At 33.9% G+C, this 14,171-nt stretch overlaps 3 long non-coding RNA genes across 3 annotated transcripts in view; 1 reads left to right on the plus strand and 2 right to left on the minus strand.

Moving 5' to 3' along the window:
- Positions 1 to 1,519: 1,519 nt before the first annotated feature.
- Positions 1,520 to 14,171, minus strand: part of LOC141379542 (uncharacterized) — a 30,326-nt gene continuing 17,674 nt past the window's right edge. The window contains exons 2-3 of the long non-coding RNA XR_015518209.1: positions 12,423 to 14,078; positions 1,520 to 1,931 (exon numbers count right to left, since the gene is read on the minus strand). This is a non-coding gene — a long non-coding RNA (uncharacterized LOC141379542). The remainder of the gene's footprint in view (positions 1,932 to 12,422; positions 14,079 to 14,171) is intronic.
- Positions 2,908 to 5,568, minus strand: LOC147839108 (uncharacterized). The gene is made up of 2 exons (XR_015518203.1): positions 5,449 to 5,568; positions 2,908 to 4,458 (listed from the first exon to the last, which is right to left on the minus strand). It is a non-coding gene; the product is annotated as an uncharacterized LOC147839108 (long non-coding RNA).
- LOC141379541 (uncharacterized) lies at positions 6,296 to 9,843 on the plus strand. The gene is made up of 3 exons (XR_015518200.1): positions 6,296 to 6,533; positions 6,908 to 7,012; positions 9,211 to 9,843. It is a non-coding gene; the product is annotated as an uncharacterized LOC141379541 (long non-coding RNA).

The raw sequence follows: 14,171 nt of genomic DNA on the forward strand, positions 1-14,171 counted from the left end.
AATAAATAAATGAAATTATTAATAAAACAATAAATGTTATTATATGTTAAAAACGTATAATAAAGCAAAATCATATAAATAAAGAAGTTCCAATTAATAAAATAAAATGTAACTGCATTTTTTTTTACATTCATAAATAAAAAAAACACCAGCTGGTTAATTTATGCAGTATATTGCAAGGCTTTAAGAATATATTTAAATTTATATATTTTTTAAATGTCTTTGATGTTTCACTTGAGCAATCTGTTCCTAATTTAGCAATCATCCAACAAAATGTGTATCTCTTGCAATATATTGCTGAATTTTTTAGACTAGAAATTAAATAATAGTTTCTTTAAAATGAATATAAGTGTCTCACCAGTAAGGATATACAGCCACATCACACTGATACGATAGTGATATTGTGTTTACAACAGTTTGATACTTGTGTATAAAAAAGAAAATCAAACACGGAGAGTCTCAAAATTATTTTGTATAAGGAACTACTTTTTCTACAACCATTTCTACACATCTGCTGCTTTTAATGCCAACTGCAGACGTATTTGGCTAAAAGGGAGCTGAATGAAGTGACGACCTAATTAAAAATGCTTGACTCTGCAGTTCTCATGTAATATCAGGTAAGTTCACACTATGCTAAATCATAAACATTACTCATTTTTGATTGCAGCAAGGATCTCAGCAAAAACAGTTCTGCAGACACTAAATGCTAAGAATGAAACGTAAAAGTGTAAGTTCACACACCCTGCCATACAGGTGGAGTACACTGTCAGAAAACAGTTTTGGCAAAAGTAAAGTTTTTTTTTTGGACTTTCAAATTTGGCATCCTACCGCACAACACGACATGTTTGCTACAGCCAAATCATCCTGCAGCCCAAGACCTGTTAAGCTAAGCAGGTCTGAGCCTGGTCAGTACCTGGATGGGAGACCACATGAGAAAAATTAGGTTGCTGCTGGAAGTGGCGTTAGAAAAGCCAGCAGGGGGCGCTTAACCTGTGGTCTGTGGGAGTCCTAATGCCCCAGTAAAAGTGAAGGGGACACAATACTGTCAGTGGGCGGCGTCTTTCGGATGATATGTTAATCCGAGGTCCTGACTCACTGTGGTCATTAAAAATTCCGTTGCACTTCTCATAAAGAGTAGGGGTGTAACCCCGGTGTCCTGGCCAAAGTCCCTTAATCAGCCTTTACGATCATCAGCTACCAATCATCCCCATCCATTGAATTGGATGTATCATTGCCTCTCCATTCCACCAATAGCTGGTGTGTGGTGAGCTGTTGTCCTGTGGCTGCTCTCTAATCAACCAAGTGGATGCTGCCCATTAGTGGTGGTGTGGAGAGACCCCCCACATGATTGTGAAGTGCTTACATTACATTCCAACCAGTCTCTTTTTGCAACCGGGAGCCTGTGTGACGTCATGTGTGACGTAGGTTGGTAAAACCTCTATATGTTTCTCATTTCTTAAAATTATCACAGGAAGAAGAAAAATACTGTAAATAATGTTCCACACAAATCCTTCATGTTGTCTGTTTAAAATTGATTTATGTTTAATCAACTTAAATTTGTAAAAACAATTATGTTGTGCCAAAAAACTCCTAAAGAATTGTGATATTTCAGCTTATTTTTAAATAAGTTGTTTGAACAAGCAGCAAAAATAACAAAACATTTGACGAGGAAGTACTATTACAGTCTTTTCAAAATGTTATACTTGTTACTTGCTATTTCTTTACATCATCTGTGAAGTTTACTAGCCGTTTCTGAATGATTGATCCATTTGCATCAGTTTCCATTGATTCTTTTTTTATAAAGTCTACTCACTAGTCAGAAATATGTTTGGTCAATTTCCTTTGCCTATCCTTCCTAGCATGAAAAATGAACAGGATGTGATATTATTAGCTTTCTGAATCACTTTATTTCTAAGTGGGCTTAGCATTAACTAAGGAAACATTGGTAACACTTTATATTAATGGTCCCCCTTTAGATTGTCTGTTGACCATAAGTTACTTTTCAAGTTCTTATCTGTTTACTCTCATCTAGGTAGTATATGTAGATTGTTTTTTAAATGTTTCTAGGCAATCATTACAATGTCTACAACATGTAAACATTTATTAAACTTTGGGTAAGTTAAGTGTCACCAATATAGGTTCTAGATGGTCAACAATGTATCAGTAGATATGTAACAAATCTTCAACAGATGTTCAACAGAGTATCAGTAGATAAGCAACAAATCTTCAGCATTAAGGTTCTAGATGTTCAACAATGTATCAGTACATATGTAACAAATCTTCAACAGATGTTCAACAAAGTATCAGTAGATATGCAACAAATCCTCAACATTTATTAAACTTTTGATAAGTTACGTGCTACCAAATTAGGTTGTAGTGTATTACAGTGTATTAGTAGATATGCAACAAATCTTCAACAATTTTTTAGTACATTTACCATCAAGATTTTTTTGTTGTCAGTGTCTGCATGTAGTTGCTAATCAGTTTATGAATAGATCTTCAGTAAACATTCAGATGCCTATAAGTAGCAACGCAACATAATTTAAAATGAACTTTAAACAAATATAAAGTTAGGGTTAGGTACAAATTTCATACATGCATTTGCTAACGTGTTCAACTAACTGTTCGTTGCATTTAACCTAACTTTCAGTAGACAGTTAGTTTACTTTAAGTTACATTTATCTGCTCATCTGTTGTCACACTAGGCCCATCAAAATGAAGTGAAAACCTAAGAAATGCTGTTGAATGGCTGTAAGGAGCCAACATCACAGACAGCATGGTTACTATTCTGTAAATGTTCAGCAGATAGTCAACAGACAGGTAGTAGCAACACTGGTGCAAGTATTTGAAGACAGACACAACAGTACCACACATACAAAAACATGAAATAAATACCAGAGTCATTAGTTCGTTCAACTGCTTTTAATGTATTGCTGTAAAAAAAAAAAAGAACAGCCCAAATAATTAAGCTAAAGAAAACTAACTTCAGGACAACTAAAAACAATTGTTAAATTTGAAGAGTTTAGATGCAAAACCATATCCGCTTGTTAAGTGATGACATATGTAATACTGTTTCCGGGTCCAAGTCGCCATTCATTTGAGTGGAGAAATCATTCGTTTATGATCACGTTTTATTCCTATCACACATTAAAGTCAATTTTATATAAAATCATAGTGTACACAACAATCTCTGGGCTTGCTGCATAACAAATACCAAAAATATAACAATAAAAAAAAATGAATCACTTTCTGACATCGGATATTAGGCATTACCACATGTTTTTGGACTTGTCAGGGAAACCAGAGTACCCAGAGGAAACCCACGCGAACATGGGGAGAACATGCAAACTTCACACAGAAACACCAACTGACCCAGCCGAGGCTCGAACCAGTGACTTTCTTGCTGCAGGCAAGACAATGCAGGCACCATATACATTTTTTTCTAAAATGTATATTTTTTTTAAGTCTCAGTTCTGCAATGTAACTTTTTTTGTGGCAAATATTTTTTTTCATTATCTTTAACATAGTAGGCTGAAAAAAAAAACAAATTTTAGAAAAACAATTTAAATGGCGGGCAATGTGGTGGCGCAGAGGGTAAAACGTTCACCTCACAGTAAGAAGGTCGTTGGTTCGAGCCTCAGCTAGGTCAGGTGGCATTTCTGTGTGGAGTTTGCATGTTCTCCCTGTGTTCGTGTGGGTGTCCTCCGGGTGCTCCGGTTTCCTCCACAAGTCCAAAGACATGCGGTACAGGTAAATTGAGTAGGCTCAAATATGTGTGTGTTTGGATGTTTCCCAGTGATGCATTGCAGCTTGAAGGGCATCTGCTGTGTAAAACATGGAATGATTCATTCCATTGTGGCAACCCTAGATTAATAAATGGACTAAGGTGAAAAGAAAATTAATTAATTTAGTCGGAATTTAATAGTTTTTGCATCTGATTTAAATATATATATATATATATATATATATATATATATATATATATATATATATATATATATATATATTTTTTTTTTTTTTTTTTTTTTTTGGCATTATAAGCCAAGTTTATTGTGCTGTAAGTTTTTGCTTCTACAATTTACCAACAGTAAACAGGAGCATTATTGAACAAAGAAACATACAATAAACATGGCAACAATAAGTGACATAGCAAATCTACTCTAATCACTTATTCAGATAAAAAGACAAAAGTGAACCCTTCCTTTTTATTGATACAACATTTATGCAAAAATCTCCAAAAATGAACTCTCTACACTTTTGAGCGAACTGTTAATTGTCCTGGTGTGAAGCTGATGCTGTTAAATCCCTCCCTGTTAGCAAAGTACAGCTCTGCAATTGCAGCAAGCTGAGCCACTGCATTTTGAGAGACACCTTCTCTCTGAAACGCTCTGGTCATGGTTGGTCCACGTCTTGTCCACTTCAAAAGCCTTTTGTAGCAATGTATGACATCAAGAACAGCTGAAAAACAATTTAAAACATTAATACCTTCATGACCAAATAATCACAATGCAACCACCTATCGTAAGCCTAATGAGCACGTAAAATTATAGAAATAAGTATCATTAACATGCACATTTGTTTGTGTGTGTGTGTGTGTGTGTGTGTGTGTGTGTGTGTGTGCGTGCATGCGTGTGTGTGTGTGATAGACAGCATGTGCTAGGGTGTGTAAGAGAGAGAGCCAGTACATGTTTATGAGAGAGCATGTAGAAGTGTGTGTGTGAGTGAGAGCATGTACATGTGTCTGTGAGATGTCTATGTGTTTGTGTTGGCAACATTGTATCATTTAGTCATGCTAAAAAAGTAATTCTGACTTGAATTGAGATAGAATGTAGGTGTGTGTGAGAGAGAGCATGTACAAGAGTGAGTGTGTTAGTGAGAGTGTGTACACGTGTGTGTGTGTGTGTGTGTGTGTGTGTGTGTGTGTGTGTGTGTGTGTGAGTGAGTGAGACTAGTCAGTTAGTGTTGTGCTGAAATTTGCTATGTCCTGAAACCTTGTCAGACAAAACAGTTATTTACTTTTTGGTTTTATTTTTATATTATATTTTTTACATAATATAATCATTTTTATTTTAATATTTTATTTTAAATAATAATAGGCACACACACACACACACAGTCTAAAAATTGATTATTAAGCATGTAATACACACCTAGTCTAAAGACACATTATTAAAACATGCAAAATTACTTGAAATTTATACAAGTTTTCATGTCAAATGGTGATTAAGTGGCCAAGTAAATTGTTTTTGCCTTTATCACTCCGTCTGAACTTGAAAACAGAATTATGCTTTTTAAATCGAGTTTTATAACAACTAACTACTATACAGGCTAAGTTGAAATGGATCTAAGAAACTATGTTGATGCGAGCTGATCACTTTCCATTGGGCCTACTTGAAACAGTAACACAGTAAAATCACAAGTAACATTTGGTCAAAACTTCACACGTACCTTTTCTTCCACGGTAGTTGCATTTGGGTTGATCACGGAGAACAAATTTGCGCTCCTTTTGTTAAGGGAGCTTTATTTAGGCGGCAATCCTTTTTAAGCGCCTTTTATGTAGTTTTCCTGTAGAGGGCGCTTAGCTGTACATAATTTGAAGTAGAGTCTTATGGGAAAGATTAAAAACACTCATATTTTATAAAAACGAGTCATATTACATCTAGCTATATCATGTACAAATCAAAATGGTCCAGCTAACATTTAAAAAATTATTAAATAAAGTTTTTTGAATCATCGGAAATGACTATGTGATGACAGCGCTTAGAAATGTAACAGGTACCCTGTGACATCGACATAAGTTAGTACCCCGAACAGTTGGGACCAATGACTTTAAAAGCCGATATAAATTTAATAAAAATAATAAACTTCATGAAGATTTCTCATTAGATTAATATTATAAATTCAAACCGCAAAGAACAAAATAATTTTAAATATCTGGGCCGCCAAGTCCCGCCCATTTCCGGATTTGTCTTTTCCGCGCCAACAGAGCATTAAGCAGGTCGCACACCAGAAGCGACGCTCGGCCGCGCGCCACGCAGCGCCATGTATTTTAGAATTCTAATCATAGGTTTCTATCAGGATACACACACCGGCGCCGCAAGTCGGCGGCTGTCGGCGGCGCCCGGCGACGGCTCAGGACGCAGTTCATTTTTCAGCCGCGCCACAGAGCGCCATCTGATTAGTTTTATGTTAAATATCATTCGAATGTGCGCGTCTGGTGTGCGATACTTTAATCTGTCATGTACGCGCCGTGTTGCGTCGCCGAGCGGCGCTTCTGGTGTGCGACCTGCTTTATGCTGCATCTAAATTCATGAGTTCGTGCTGTAGCAGTTTAGGTAATGTATTTTCGCGAATGTAAATTAGTAAAAAATAATAGGTTTAATCAGATGTGTAGATGAGCACTTTGTTAAGATCACTCTGAGACAGTTTATATTAGTGAAACAAGTCACGTCTGAAATTAATACAGTGAATGCAAAGAAAAAGACAACGAAAAGCATGAAAATTGTGACATCTTGTAAAGACCGCTACATCTGGTAAGTATATTATATTTATTTTATCCATATCCTATTCAGAAAATAACATCAATAAAAGTAAGTTATTATTGGGCTATTATAGCATATTTGCTTCAAGATTAACAATTATTTTAAGCACTTACAAGTTTCACCCTCTTATAGTACTGTAAATGTTTAAAACCTTTTAAAATTTGATTTTCTTTCAATGCTTTCAACTTTTAAATTACTTTAAACCATTGTTTTATTCAATATAGAAGCAGTTCTCAAACTTAAAATAAGATGACTATAATTGAGACAGATTATTTTAACTTGTCTATTTATTTGTTTGTGTGTTTGTTTGTTTGCATTGCCAAAGGTAATACATGTTTATGAATAACTTTACTACTTATTTGCAGGCAGTGCAAGAAGTCATGTAGACGAATTTGGAAAAGTGTAAGGACGAAGTCTATATTTTTCCATTCCCATGCAAGTCATTTCAGTTGGATGAAGTGTATTTACAGGCAAGTTTTCATATGATCTCTACAGCATATTTTCTATGATCTCTAGTAGCCTGTTCTCTAGTATTCTACATATACATTTTTTTCATTCAGTTTTTTTTACTGTAATATAACATTGCATTATTTAGATTTCACAAGGTCTCCATATGCGACAAGTGGATATGATGTTACCATTGTGTGTATATACATAATATAAATATGTATACTGTTGATGTCAGAATTATTGGCCCCCCTTTGAATTTTTTTTTTCTTTTTGAAATATTAAAGGAGCAAGGACATTTTCACAGTATATCTGATATTTTTTTTTTCTGGAGAAAGTCTTATTTATTTTATTTCCACTAGAATAAAAGCAGTTATTAATATTTTAAAATACAGTTTATTGGCAAAATTATTAGCCCCTTTAAGCTATATATGTATTTTTATTTTTTTATTTTTTGATAGTCTACAGAACAAACCATCATTATACAATAACTTGCCTAATTGCCCTAACCTGCCTAGTTAACCCAATTTACCTAATTAAGCCTTTAAATGTCACTTTAAGGTGTAAGAAGAGTCTTGAAAAATATCTAGTAAATTATTATTTATGTCATCATTGCAAAGATAAAATAAATCAGTTATTAAAAATAAGTTATTAAAACTATTATGTCTAGAAATGTGTTGATAAAATATTCTCTCTGTTAAACAGAAATTGGTGAAAAAAATAAACGGGGCTAATATTTCTGACTTTAACCGTGTATATAGGTGACGCAGTGGGTAGCATGTTCACCTCACAGCAAGAAGGGGGTTGGTTCGAGCCTCGGCTGAGTCAGTTGGCATATCTGTGTGGAGTTTGCATGCTTTCCTCGTGTTTGCGTGGGTTTCTTTCGGGTGCTCCTGTTTCCTCCACAAGTCCAAAGACATGTGGTACAGATGAATTGGCTATGCTAAAATTGACCGTAGTGTATGAGTGTGAATGGGTGTTTCCCAGTGATGGATTGTGGCTGGAAGGGCATCCGCTGCGTAAAACATATACTGGATAAGTTGGCGGTTCATTCCACTGTGGCGACCCCAGATTAATAAAGGGACTAAGCCGACGAAAATGAATGAATGAATCAATATATATATATATATTTACATATATATTAGTTACATAAGTGGATAATAACAATGGAATGACACAAGGAGAAAGTACTGAACTACTGAAATGTATTTGATACTTCATACTACTGTATATTATAGTAGTAGCAGCTTAAAGACGATTAAAATTTTTGAGGTAACTGTTACTTACCCCTAATCTCATTCCAAATCTAAAAGAAATTAATTCATTCATTCATTTTCTTTTCGCCATAGTACCTTTATTAATCCGGGATCGCCACAGCGGAATAAACCGCCAACTTATCCAGCATGTTTTTACGCAGCAGAAGCCCTTCCAGCTGCAACCCATTTTTGGTAAATTAATTAATCTTATGAACACATAAAATATTTTTGTTATGAAGTATTAGAGAAGTGCCTAAAATATACCATAGTTATTTTAAAATTTAGGATGACCAAAAGCCTTTGAGTTTGCAACTTAATGTGGGTAAGTAAATGATGTAATATCGTTATATATGTAATGTTTTTAAACATGATAACAAAATGCTTTATTTTAATGCGTAAGATAAAACTTTTATTTATAAATATTTATTAAACAGTTTGCGATTGCTAACAGCCAGTGAATACAAGTGAGAGGAATTTAAATCTGTTGCCTAGTAATTTGTACATAAACATCCCTTCTGTTTTTGTAGGGTTTAAAGTTTGATAATTAAAATTGTCATGACAAGAATGAATGAATTTGCACCATTTTAGCATTGCAGTTTAACAAAATAGTGTGCTTTGAACTTAAACTTGGTGGTAAATGAGCTATAGTTTAACTACAAGAAATTAGCCAAGAGATTCTAACTAATAATGCAGCATTTTTTTTAAAGTTAATTACAGAGTGAAAAATCCCTAGACAAGTCTGAAAATTTGATTCAGGAAAAGTATGCAATTTTTTAAATGGAATTTGTGTAGTGTTTATACATGTAGATAAAAAAATTAACATTGCTCCATTGCTCTAATAAATTAAATTGCCACAAGTATTTTTATAGACTCACAATATTTGACTTTATTTTAAGGCTGCATGGCTTTTGACTATTCAGAGTTTTTGAAAAGGTTTAACTTAAATTTCTTTTCTATTTTTTCAGTATGGCAGAGGGCGTTTTGGAGGTCTGTGGAAAAGGAAATGCTGGTTATTTGGAATGGTTGAAATTTTGCCTTCCCGAAAACCTGTTTTGCAGCTGGTGGACAAACGGGACAAGAAGACCCTTATACCAATCATAGCAAAACATTTCAAGAAAGGCAGCATCATTCATAGTGATGAATGGCGTGCATACTCAAGTTTTTCAGAGAGGATACCTACATCACACAGTGAACTACAGCATTAGTTTTGTTATTCCATCATCACGGGTACATACACAATACATTGAAAAGGCATAGGCAAACTACAAAAGGGAAGTATGGAGACTGCGTGCAAACCGGACAGAAAAGTCGCTGAAAACCATCTAATATATATAGAATGGACTTATTGGTTGGGTAGGAAACACAAACAAGGGATTCTTGGAAGGCTTATACATGACATCAGTCAGCTCTACCAGTGTGTGTGTATACAGTTAAGGTCAGAATTATTAGCCCCCCCTTGATTTTTTTTTTTTTATGTTTTCAAAATGATGTTTTAACAGATTCAGGAAATATTCACAGTATGTCTAATAATATTTTTTTCTTCTGGAGAAAGTCTTATTTGTTTTATTTCAGCTAGAATAAAAGCAGTTTTTAATTTTTAAAATCCATTTTAAGGTCAAAATTATTAGCCCCTTTAAGCTATATATTTTTTTAGATAGTCTACAGAACAAACCATCATTATACAATTACTTGCCTAATTACCCTAACCTGCCTAGTTACCCTAATTAACCTAGTTCAGCCTTTAAATGTCACTTTAAGCTGTATAGAAGTGTCTTGAAAAATATTTAGTCAAATATTATGTACTGTTATCATGGGAAAGATAAATAGAGTTATTAAATCTATTTTGTTAAGAAATATGTTGATAAAATCTTCCCTCCATTAAACAGATATATATATATATATATATATATATATATATATATATATATATATATATATATATACACACACACACACACAGTTTAAGTCAGAATTATTAGCCCCCCTGAATTATTAGCACCCCTGTTTATTTTTTCCCCAATTTCTGTTTAATAGAGGGAAGATTGTTTTAGCACATTTCTATTTCTAAAAACCTATTTCTAATAAATGGTTTATTTTATCTTTGCCATGATGACAGTAAATAATATGTTTCAAGACATTTTTATACAGCTTAAAGTGACATTTAAAGGCTTCACCAGGTTAATAAGGTGAACTAGGCAGGTTAGGGTACTTAGGCAAGTTATTGTATAACAATGGTTTGTTCTGCAGACTATCAGAAAAAAAATAGCTTAAAGGGGCTAATAATTTTGTCCCAAAAATGATTTTAAAAAATTAAAAACTGCTTTAATTCTAGCCGAAATAAAACAAATAAGACTTTTTCCATAAGAAAAAATATTATCAGACATACTGTGAAAATTTCCTTGCTCTGTTAAACATCATTTAGGAAATATTTAAAAAAGAAAAAAAAATCAAAAGGGGGCTAATAATTCTGACTTTATTTCAACTGTGTGTGTGTGTGTGTGTATGTATATGTGTGTATATATATATATATATATATATATATATATATATATATATATTTATATGAGCAATATCACACGAGTAGCGTGTGGGAAGCGTGCGTTAGTGACCCCACCAGTGCCGATATACAGCCATATCGCAGTGCTACGAGTGTGATATTGCGTGTATACAACAGTTTGATGGCATAATTGTGGATATAAAAACTAAATCAAACATGGTGAGTCTCAAAAACCCTTTTGTATGAGGAACTACTTTCTTCCGCATTGGATTCAAATCATAAGCTGACAGTTAAACAGTTGAGCAAGCATGTTTTAAATTTTAGATCTGTAGTGTCTGCTTTCTGCTGGCTGTATGTGGGCGGAGTAATACACAAAGGGTAAAGAGGCTGTACAGGTGCTGATATTACGTAAATATATCACGGCTATCAGCCAATCAGATTCGAGAACCAGACAGAATTGTTTATATATATATATATATATATATATATATATATATATATATATATATATATATATATATATATAAAGAAAGAGAGAGCGAGTAAGAGCCATTTAATGTTCAGTTGTGTTTACTGAAATTTTTGACAGCAATACATTAAAAGCAGTTGAACGAACTAATGACTCTGGTATTTATTTTTATGTTTTTGTATGAGTGGTGCTGTTGTGTGTCTTCAAATACTTGCACCAGTGTTGCTACTACCTGTCTGTTGACTATCTGCTGAACATTTACAGAATAGTAATAGTACCATGCTGTCTGTAATGTTGGCTCCTTACAGTCATTCAACAGCATTTCTTAGGTTTTCACTTCATTTTGATGGGCCTAGTGTGACAACAGATTAGCAGATAAATGTAACTTAAAGTAAACTAACTGTCTACTGAAAGTTAGGTTAAATGCAACGAATAGTTAGTTGAACACTTTTGCAAATACATGAATGAAATTTGTACCTAATCCTAACTTTATATTTGATTAAAGTTCATTTTAAATTATGTTGCGTTGCTACTCATAGGCATCTGAATGTTTACTGAAGGTCTATTCATAAACTGATTAACATCTACATGCAGACACTGACAACAAAAAAATCTTGATGGTAAATGTACTAAAAAATTGTTGAAGATTTGTTGCATATCTACTAATACACTGTAATACACTACAACCTAATTTGGTAGCACGTAACTTATCACAAGTTTAATAAATGTTGAGGATTTGTTGCATATCTACTGATACTTTGTTGAACATCTGTTGAAGATTTGTTACATATTTACTGATACATTGTTGAACATCTAGAACCTTAATGCTGAGGATTTGTTGCTTATCTACTGATACTCTATTTAACATTTGTTGAAGATTTGTTACATATTTACTGATACATTGTTGAACATCTAGAACCTTAATGCTGAGGATTTGTTGCTTATCTACTGATACTCTGTTGAACATCTGTTGAAGATTTGTTACATACCTACTGATACATTGTTGACCATCTAGAACCTATATTGGTAACACTTAACTTACCAAAAGTTTAATAAATGTTTACATGTTGTAGACATTGTAATGATTGCCTAGAAACATTTAAAAGACAATCTACAGATACTACCCAGTTGAGAGTAAACAGATAAGAACTTGAAAAGTAACTTATGGTCAACAGACTATCTAAAGGGGGACCATCAAAATAAAGTGTTACCGAAACATTAGTTTAATGATGACGATCATTATACTCACAATCTCTACTTGCTTAACTTAAACCCTCCATTTCATGGTTAATATAGCAGAATCCAAAATGCAATAAAATTTCTAATGGTTCAGTACATCTCTAAAGAAACATCAGATCTGAGGACGCACAGACCTGATGCACTGATTTTATTGTCCACATTATACATACTTGAGCCTTGAAATAATTTCTTTTTTTTCTGTGGCGAATTACAGTCCATCTTTTTTCCATTAAACCACTGATCCAAAAACCTGAATTTAACTTAATATCATGCATCAAAAAGGCTTTAAGAAAATAAAAACCAGGTCATTTTCGAGGGCCATCTGTCAGTCTGGTCACTGCTAAAGCACTCAGCATGGGAAAGCAATCCTTTTTGGGAACCGTTTCCCTTCGGTGTCACGTCACATCAACGCGGTCACATTTAAACTGCCTTTAAAAGGGTCTTTTGGAAACTTCCCAAGGTTTGTTCAGTGTCAGAGAATAACTGACCTATCTCTGACTCATCTAGTTCACATTAATGCATAATTCTAGAAGCCTGGTTTTGAAAAGCCAGATGGAAAGTTGAAGTTTCTGAGGAATGTATACAGTATGTGGGAGGACGGGGATTTGTCAATGTTCAAGCAGCATATCCTTATGGATCTCCGATGACCCTCTGCTTTCTTACAGATGCTTTTCTTTGACCCAGTTTACACTTGAAATTTAGATTTTTAAGGTAATTTAAAATCTGATGACCACAAATGGACAATGCTAAATAAACATGCCATAACATACCATTCTTTTTCATATTTATGTAGTAACAATGATTTTTGTAACTTTTTTCATATGTAAAAAAATGTGTGTATTGTACGTCCTGTGTGTATTAAGTGTTTGAACCTGCATAGGCAAGTAACTAACAAGCTCTGTGCTGGACTTTAAACCTGCTTTAACATGGTCAATTGTGCGGTCTATTTCAGTTTCTCAAAATAGCAACGCACCAACAATGCACCTTAACACACCTCTTTTAAAGATCGGCACACCCATGAGTCCACAAAGTAGCGCAAATGGGTTTGTAAACAACGTGGTGCAATATGTGAAAATTGGGGTTGCGCTGGTCTGAAAATAGCAATATATTGTACCTTATATTTTGCAGTCAAGTTTTTCACGAGCAAATGGGCAAATTGTCTGCCAATAAAAAAAATTTAAAAATGGTGGCAACACCTTGCGTTTTTATTAGCAGGTTACAAAGTTTGTTGTATCTATAGGAGCACTTGGTTTTTTAAATTAGTTTGGCCAAGGTTTCATATTATGAAATGTCCTGTCTAGCTTCATTGTTCGGCTATACTAATATACTGTATGGTTTAGGTATTTGTATATGTACAATATTAAGTCAGAAGAGGTCCTTTGTGATTCTTGTGAACTGAGAGCCCTATAGACTTTAATGCAATCACCAAACCATTATCTTCTGCTTTGCAGATGGCTGATTTGAAACATAGTATTCTTCATTATGAGTTTTTCCACCAGGAGGGTTTTATCTGTGATCTTAATAACCAAGATTCTTTTCTCTTCCTCGCTCTCCAGCTTCTTCCCAGACAGTGTCCTACTTCTTTCTGGAGGATGCTCAAAAAAACAGTCGGGCTCTTTCTCTCCAATCTTTAAAGGAAAAGAGATGGCAATTATCTCTGTTCCAAGATAAAAAATAAAATGAAATTATCTCCAGAGATATTTCAAACAAAACTTCATTCT

This window comes from Danio rerio, chromosome 20 (genome assembly GCF_052040795.2).
Source record: "Danio rerio strain M-AB ecotype USA chromosome 20, GRCz13ab, whole genome shotgun sequence".
In the NCBI taxonomy this organism is placed as follows: domain Eukaryota; kingdom Metazoa; phylum Chordata; class Actinopteri; order Cypriniformes; family Danionidae; genus Danio; species Danio rerio.